Source organism: Prionailurus bengalensis, chromosome A3 (assembly GCF_016509475.1).
Source record: "Prionailurus bengalensis isolate Pbe53 chromosome A3, Fcat_Pben_1.1_paternal_pri, whole genome shotgun sequence".
NCBI lineage: Eukaryota > Metazoa > Chordata > Mammalia > Carnivora > Felidae > Prionailurus > Prionailurus bengalensis.
In genome coordinates, this window is record NC_057354.1 from 12,380,809 (window position 1) to 12,389,629 (window position 8,821).

At 44.7% G+C, this 8,821-nt stretch overlaps 1 long non-coding RNA gene and 3 other non-coding genes across 5 annotated transcripts; all 4 read right to left on the reverse strand.

Moving 5' to 3' along the window:
• Positions 1-5,511: 5,511 nt before the first annotated feature.
• On the reverse strand, positions 5,512-8,767 carry LOC122467292. 2 transcript variants are annotated; one of them, XR_006292884.1, is made up of 6 exons: positions 8,632-8,767; positions 8,175-8,286; positions 7,249-7,316; positions 6,711-6,765; positions 6,180-6,259; positions 5,512-5,688 (listed from the first exon to the last, which is right to left on the reverse strand). It is a non-coding gene; the product is annotated as an uncharacterized LOC122467292 (long non-coding RNA). The 2 variants fall into 2 exon arrangements; XR_006292882.1 differs by lacking the exon at positions 7,249-7,316.
• On the reverse strand, positions 6,388-6,481 carry LOC122467435. The gene has a single exon (XR_006292964.1). It is a non-coding gene; the product is annotated as a small nucleolar SNORD12/SNORD106 (small nucleolar RNA).
• LOC122467434 lies at positions 6,839-6,929 on the reverse strand. Its single transcript, XR_006292963.1, has one exon. It is a non-coding gene; the product is annotated as a small nucleolar SNORD12/SNORD106 (small nucleolar RNA).
• Positions 8,360-8,450, reverse strand: LOC122467433. The gene has a single exon (XR_006292962.1). It is a non-coding gene; the product is annotated as a small nucleolar SNORD12/SNORD106 (small nucleolar RNA).
• Positions 8,768-8,821: the final 54 nt, after the last annotated feature.

Below are 8,821 nucleotides of genomic sequence, written 5' to 3' on the forward strand. Positions count from 1 at the left end.
GTGCCGCCTAGAGACACAGGCTGGAGTTGCAAGTCCTGGAAGGCACCCCTCTCCATCTTCCCTGGCAATTGTGTAGCCATAATTAGAAATGAGGTAGACAAAATCTAGAAGGAGAAAAAAGGAAGATTAAAAGAAACTAAAAAATAACAAGCGTGTGAGAAGTTCTTTCCATGTTCCAAGCAGAGTTATGTGTTCTTTTATGCCTCAAAAGATCCCCAAAGGCTGGATACTATCCATGTTCCTACTTTGCAAATGAAGAAACTGAGGCTCAGAGATGTGAATCATTTGCTCAAAGCTGCATGGTTAATAAAGGGCAGAGCTATGATTCAAACCCAAGAAATGCAAGTCTACAGCCCATGTTTTTTGTTAATATATATTTTTTTCATGTTTATTTATTTTGAGAGGGAGGGAGAGCACTCATGCATGTGGAAGCAGGAATGGGACAGAGAGAGAGAGAGGGACAGAGGATCTGAAGCAGGCTCCATGCCGACAGCAAAGAGCCTGATTCGGGGCTCGAACTCACGAACCATGAGATCATTACCTGATCAAAATCAAGAGTCAGATGCTTAACTGACTGAGCCACCCAGGTGCCCCTGTTGTTAATATTTTTTAATATTATCATACAATAAGGTTGACTTTAGTTTTTCTTCTGGTGCACAGTTCTACAAACTTTGACATATGTATAGGGGCAACTGGTTTTGACTCAATTTTGGCTCAGGTCACGGTTTCACTGAGTTCAAGCCCTGCATCAGCTCCACAATGACAGTGCAGAACCTGCTTGGTATTCTCTCTCTCCCTCTCTCTGCCACTCCCTGCTCCCCCCCCCCCACTCAGAATAAATAAACTTTAAAAAATGTATAAAGTCATGTTACCACCACCACAATAAGGATACCCCAAAACTTCCTTGTGCTATTCCTTTATATTCACATCCCCTACTCATCCTAACTCTGGCAACCACTGTTCCCCATCACTATAGTTTTTTCTTTCCAAGAATATCAAATAAATAGAATCATGCAGTATGTAACCATTTGAGGCTAGTTTCCCTCACTCCGCAGATCTTGGGATTCATCCAAATTGTTACCTGTATCACAAGTTTATTCCTTTTTACTTAGGTGAAGATGGTTATAACTAATTGAACACTTAACCTGTGCCAAGGCTATACTAAGCATTTTGACATTATCTCATTTGATCCTCACAGATTCTGAAGAGGAAGGTAATGTTATACCCATTTTATAGATGGGAGATTGGTAGAAGTCACAGGCTGTATGCCAGGGGTTAGGACTAGTCCGAGACTCAGAACCATTTATAAAATTGCTCTGTTCCCGGACAACAAAAAGTGAGGTGTGGGGGAGACAATACCATCTCCTGGCTGGAATTCTGCAAGATGATCTGTGGGTCTTTATCTTTCCCCACAGCCTCCCAGAAATGCTTGTGATTCCATTCATGCAGCTAGTGAGGGTCTCAAGCAAAAGCCCTTGCAAGACAGTAGAGCATAGAAATTAGGGGCCCAGGATGGAGTTCAAATCCTAGCTGTCACTCCCAAGGTGTGTAACATCAAGTAAGCTGGTAAACCTCCCTGAGCCTCAGTTTTCCTGTCTTTAAAATGGGATAGTAAAAATAAAAATAAAATGGGGTAATAACAAGCAGGGTTGGGATATAGATTAAATAATAATTAACAAAATATCACACATGATAAGCACTCAATGAACACATTTATCCCTGTAGTACCCTAACACAGACCTCCTTCCATCTCAGTGTGGCAGGAAGATTTGTTTATTCACTAGTTATGTATTGCGTCCCTACTATTTTCCAGGCCTTGGGCTAAATGCTTTGCAGACATGAGTTTAGTGAACCTTACAAATTATCGGAAGTAGATATTGTTATGAACCCCTATTTCACACATGAGGAAACTGAGGCTTGTAGAGGTGAAGTTATTTGCCAGATCCCTCTGCTAGGACAAAGAAGTAAAATAAGACTGAAGCATCAACTGTTTGGTGGGACTGAAGCTAGGGAGACAGGATGCAGAATTCGGGTATCCGAGACCTACCATTGGCCCTGGAGCTCAGGGAAGCAGTGACAGCAAACCCAAGAAACAAGGTGGGTGGGAGATTTCTCAGGAGCTTCTTTGGTCCCTAGCTGGCAGGCATTTGGGGCCACTTCTTCCAACAAGGAAACCCAGCAAAAGCATTTGAACTTTTAAGAGCCAAAAATTGACTCTTTCCTACATCCATTAGGCGGCATACGAGCTATTGGCTGCACTTAAGAGCCAGACGGACAGGGCTCGAATCCTGGCTCTGCCACTCTTACCAGCTGTGTTGACCTTGGGCAAGTTGTTTCACCTGAGACAATTCCTTCAATTGTCAAATGAGGTTAATAACACAGCCTGCCTCACAGGGTTGTTGGAAGAATATTTTATTACATGTAAAGAACTGTAATTAACACATAGTGAGGGCTCAGTAAATGTTAGCCGTGGTTACTATGATTATTACTGCAGGGGCCGGTACCTAAGAGGGAAGCAGACCATGGTGAGACCTGTGGTGACCTGGAAAGCACAAGGGCATCCCCGCCCAAAGGGATGGATGTTACTCAGCCACAGTCATTATTACCAGGTAGGAAAACGAGTCCACGATGACCAGACCTTCCAATTTTCCACTCAAAGCCACGCTGGCCTCCTTTCTACTCTCAACACAGCAACCAACAGGCATGTTTTTGCCTCAAGGCCTTTGCACTGGCCTGCAATGTACTATCCCACTGATATTCACACAACTTACCCTCTGATCTAGTTCAGCTCTGTACCCAAATGTCCACCTTGACATTTCCATTTTTATCCCTTTTCCCCACTGTAATGGGTTTTCTCTATTGTATTCATCATTAAATAACAGGCTACTATTTTTTTTTTTTAATTTTTTACTTTGAGAGGGCGAGAATGAGCGAGGGTGGGGCAGAGAGGTGGGGAGAAAGACAGGCTCCACACTGTCAGCAGACCCCGACACAGGGCTCCATCCCACGAACCACAAGATCGTGACCTGAACTGAAACCAAGAGTTCAACCAACTAAGCCACACAGGCACCCCAACATACTATTATTTTTTATTCTTCTTTCCTCCATTGGCAAGTTCATTTTCCACGTTGGCAATAACCCCCCCCCCCACACACACACACACTATTTATATTCTCACACCTAGAACAGAGCCTGGCACATGGTAGGCACTCAATACTTATGGAATGGATTATGTCTTCATGCTGCCAGTTTGTGAGTGATAATTCAATGACCAAAGGAATCATTTGGCCATTTTTGCCTTATTGAGCACCTACTATATGCAAGGAATAGGTCTGGAAACTGCAGAGGATAAGAACAGAAAACCTTCCTGTTCTAGTAGAAGGCAATAAGTTGGAGAGGAAAAAGGAGGGGCGCTTTGGAATCAAACACATCAGTTGGTGACCCAATTCTGTCTCTTGTATAGAGCTGGGGAACTGACTGGTCACTCCCCCACCTGTACAATTGGGGTAAGAATCATGCCAGTTTTCTCCTCACTGGGCTGTTGTGATGAGTAACAAAGTGTGCATGTCAAGTGCTTTAGCACAGTCCAGCCAAAAGGCGAAGTGTGTGATTCATTCTTTCATTTAACAAATACCTAGTGAGTGGCCTACCACATGCCAGGGACTGTGCCACTTGCTGTGGAGGGGCTACAAAGGGAAAGTTGCTACTTACATGGAGTTCTGGTTTAATAGGGGCGGGGGTGAGGGAACATTGACAATACACTATATACACATACTATGTATATATACATATATATACACACACACATACTATATATCATATGTATATATATACACACACACTATATATATATATATGTATTAAAAATGTCACATGCATAGGTACTATTTATTAGGCAGTAGTAATATGAAAATAAAATACAGGGTAAAGGAATAGAAAGGGAACAGATTATTTTAGATAGGTCCCCAGAGAGGGTGACATTGAATAAACAGCTGATTGAGACAAGGGAGTGAACCAGGCAAAGATATGAAGAGGCTAGGATTGGTCACTCCAGGCAGAGGGAACATCAAGTCCAAATATTCTGAAGTAGGAGTGATCCTCAAGTGGAAGGAAGTTTGATGGCTGAGACAAAGGGATGGGAGGTCAGAAATCAAGGAAGATGGTGCGGGCTGCTGACTGGCTTCTACTCTGCGTGAGGTGGGGACGCTGGACATGGGAGTGATTCTTTGGTTTTCAAGATCACTCCAGCTGCGTAACAGATCTTAAGGGGGAGTGGTAGTAGAAAGGACAGTAATGAAAGCTTGGAGGATGGTTTGAATCAGCAGTGACAGAAACAGATGGTAAGAGGGGCAAACTTCAGATTAATTTGAAGGCAGAAACCAACAGGATTCACACAAGCAAAATGTCAAGGGTTAATTCCCAAGGTTTTCAGCCTGAGCAACTAGACTGAAGGTGTTGCCAATACCTGGGATACGACTGCGGGAGGGGCAGTGGGGAGGGATCAGCTCAGCTTTTTAAGTTTAAATTGAATACAGGAAGGGGAACACAAGTCTGGAAATGTAGCTTGGGGACCAGTTTCTAATGTGCTGACAAGAAATTCAGGAAGGTCAGCTGGCTGAATTCAGGGACTTAATCTTAGAATTTGTCTGGGGAAGGATCTGCTCCCCAATTCAGTCCGTGGCTGGAGTCCACCTTGTTGCATAGATGTTTCACAGGAGAGCTTGCTTCAACAAAGACAGATATGAAGGGAACTAGCCAGAGAATTAGCAAATCAGGAATCTAATCTCATGACCTACCCTCTTCTGTGTTTTTCTAGTCACTGGAATCACTAGGTCCAACACACTCAAGGAGAGGTGATCACCGAAGTCAATACCAAGAGCTAGCTTATAAGGCGCAATATAAATGGCCTAGTGTGAGGGGGCGCCTGGGTGGCCCAGTCCGTTAAGCGTCCGACTTCAGCCAGGTCACGATCTTGCGGTCTGTGAGTTCGAGCCCCGCGTCAGGCTCAGAGCCTGGAGCCTGTTTCAGATTCTGTCTCCCTCTCTCTGCCCCTCCCCCGTTCATGCTCTGTCTCTCTCTGTCCCAAAAATAAAAAAAAAAAAAATGCTAGCTAAATGGCCTAGTGTGGAATGCCATCTTTCTCAGGTTAGACTCTTAGGACATTTGTTACAATTATTGGGCAAGGGGAAGAAACACTAGGAGACAAAGGAGAAGGAAAATTGGCCAGTCTGGTATTTTCCAAATCAAGTATAGCCCCAATCCCATTTACTAATCTCATTAAGTCACCTATAAAGCAAAGAATCTGTACTTTAGTGTATACAATCCTGTTTGTCCAAGTTTGGGATCTGCCCTCCATTTGCTCTGTCCCTGGAGTTTGACCCCTGTAGACATTTTGTTAATTACCCCTGGGTTCAAGGTTTATCTGTTAACCAACTATAAGAGCATTTTTATTTGAAGAATTTTATTTTCTTACTCCAGATTGGGAGATACAAGTTAGAAATTTTACCACAGTTCAACAATAATTCTTTATTCTTCAAAATGCACACAGGCCCCTAGACAGTCTTCAGGTTACACAAAAGCCTTGTGAGACTGATTCATCCAGAACTATTAATTATCCTTTCTCAGAAAAGCACAAGGTCAAGGCCAATCTTTTTCGAGGCTTGTATTCAAACTCCAGTTGAGAAAGTCCTTAAAAAAAAAAAAAAAAAAAAAAGATTACAATCAGTAATACTGACATGTAATTCTGATATAAAATGCTCCTTGTTTAGGATATGAGACATCTGGTTAAGACTTCAGGAACTAGGTGGATGTACAAATAAGTACCAAACATTCTAGAAGCAAGCTGCCATGTTCAAGAGGAGGTCCATGTAGCAAGGATTTTCTTACAAAAAAGAATCCCAATTGAAACATGACCTGGAGCTTCCTGCTTTTTTGTATTTTCTGCCAAGACAGACAGAATTAACTTCATTTTTTCCCTTCTTCCAAGACCTAGCAGTACCAATAGGTTAACAGTCTTCTTCAATTCTCCCCTCCTGTTTTATACACCCACTTGGGAAATGGGTTCCTAGGTTATTCCCTAGCGGGCAAATGCAACACCACTACTGGGGGGGGGGGGGAAGAAGCACATTTAACCTTCTTACAAGGGGACTGACAAATAATGCCATTTGCAGAAACCTCACCTGTTATGGGACAGACTTGAAACAAGCAGATCAGTCTACATCAATTGACTTACTGCCCTGTGCCTCACAGGGCTGCGGACCTGTAAGAAGTTAGCAGATAAAACCAAGATAAAGGACCCAATTCCTGGGAGGAAAAAAGCAGAGCAAGCTCAAACCCCACTAAAAACAAAACCCACATAGAAGGATAGAGATAGAAGTTATCTCTGGGGCCAAAGCATCAGACAAAACACTGGCTAATGGTTCAGTTAGATCAACAGGGTCGATCTGATGGGGAAAAAAGTTATGTCATCAGCTGCAATGGCCAAATTTGAGTTAGAACAGAACACGAGGACAATCCCCACATTTAAAATTAAAGTGAAAGTAGGGGTGCCTGGATGGCTTAGTCCGAAGAGTATGCAACTCTTGATTTCAGTGTCCTGAGTTTGAGCTGCATGCTGGGTGTAGAGATCACTTACAATTTAAAAGAAAAGCAGTTACTACCTCTCCCTTCTCCAGATCCTGTGTCTACTCAGCCACGTGGACATCACTTACCAAGCCCTTCCCACTCCGGGTCCACTTGGAAGCCTGCTTTCTGCCAACAGTAAATCTGAAATGAAAAAAAACAGGAGGTCCCAATCAGCTAGATGCCCAAGGGTGTGGGGAATAGAGGAGCTGCTCCAACTGGCATATCAGACAAAAACTGGCTTAGAAAAGTTAGATCAACATGGTCGATCTGTTGGGGAAAAAAGTTCAGTCATCATATATGCCAGTAGGGAGCTCTTGTTCTCACAGAAAAAGGACTGAACAAGGAATATTTGCTTGATCTACTTCTAACACCTGCATAGTCAATGTTTGAACGCACCTGTATTCTGTTGGCAGTAACAACTAAGACACCCCTGCTTTCTGAGGGTGTACTTACAGAAACACTCTGGGACTGCAGGTTTTAAGAAAAATCTGTCCCTCCAGTTAAGCCCTATGCTTAGGTCATTCCTGGACTCAAGTGAATTTAAAGGGTATACAGTGCAAGATTAGCTTGAGCGTCTAGGTCAACACACTTCGCTTTTCTTTAAAAATAAAAAAAAATCCTTACGTGGGGCATCGATCTGGCTGGCTGGGTTGGTAGAGCATGTGACTCGATCTTGGAGTCGGGAATCCAAGCTACACAAAGGGTGTAGAGACTACTTAGAATTTTAAAGTCTCTCGTAACTACACCCCCACCCCCGCACTGCCTCCTGCCGGTCTCTCCCTTGCAGCGTATTCCATCTCCCTTGTTCTGCCTTAGGTGAACCCTTTCACCACCAGCACACACAGCCTCGGCCTCCACCGCACCAGGCTGCCCCATGCTCGTGTTATCCATCCACTTGGAAATCTAAGTGCACACAACGGTGTATCACAAAAACGAAAACCAAAAAACCCACATCACATGTGAAGAAATGGGACCCAAAAATGTGCTTTCAGGAGCACTAAGGCATTTAACAATGAGCTAGGGGCCCCGGGTGGCTCAGTCAGGATTCTCTTACCCCCTCTCTCTTGGTCTCACCTCCGCTCCCACGTACTCTCAAAATAAGCCTTAAAAAATTAGCATCTATTCACCTTAAAGAGATCATTCCTTGGATCGTCTGGGTGGTTCAGTCAGTTGAGCCTCTTAACTCCGGATTTCTGCTCAGGCCTTGATCTTACAATTCATGAGATCAAGTCGCTCATCTGGCTCTGCACTCAGGGGAATGCTCTCTCAAAATAAACATTACGACAGAGAGAGGCACCTGGGTGGCTCAGTCCATTGAGCGTCCTACTTTGGCTCAGGTCACGACTCACAGTTGGCGAGTTCCAGTCCTGCATGGGGCTCACTGCAATGGGCACGGAGCCCGCTTCAGATCCTGTCTTCTCTGTTGCTCCTCCCCCACTCACGCTCTGTCAAAAATTAAAATCATTTCTTTCCCCCCAAGTCTGCTTAGCAGGTGAAAAGGCTCCCCACAGCACGCATTTCCTACAATAGGCCAGGAGACCTATGCTTACCCCAAGTCAGGAGACCGAAGGCTGGAGACGTCTACGTGGGGGTCTCTTGGAGGCCCAGCAGGGAGTGCCTCCCTCCTCCAAGATCCATTCGGTACCCTCTGATCGCGCTAACCTGCGAACCAAAAAAGGGGCATCAATCGCCATCCTTCCCACGGTTGGAAAAGAACATGGCCGGGCCTCGTGAGGCTGGTGTATCAGAACTAACTGGCAAGTGTTCAAAGACATCACCATTGTCGATCTGATGGGGAAAAAAGCGAAGTCATCATTTACACCAGCCCACCAGCCAAGGACTCCTCAGGTCCGCAGGCAGGCGCGGATTTTTCCCAGTTTAAACTCGTCTCCTCAAAGCCTTAAGGCCCATTTAAGGTCAGTAGAGAGAGACCGGGCAGGGGCGACATCAAAGAGGAAAAAGGAGGAACAGAGATCTCGAAGAGAAAACAACAGGATCTCCACTCACCACACACAGTAGCAAACCCGAGTTTCCGGGCCCAGACTTCATCGGATGGGTCGGCTGAGGTGCGACCCAACACGAGGTAGAAGAACCAGGGCCAAAGACGCGAAAGAACGAGAAACGCCCTAGACCTCTCTTATATAACCAGAGGAGGCTCTCGCGCCTGCGCACTGTGCCGGTGGCACTTCCCGTTCCC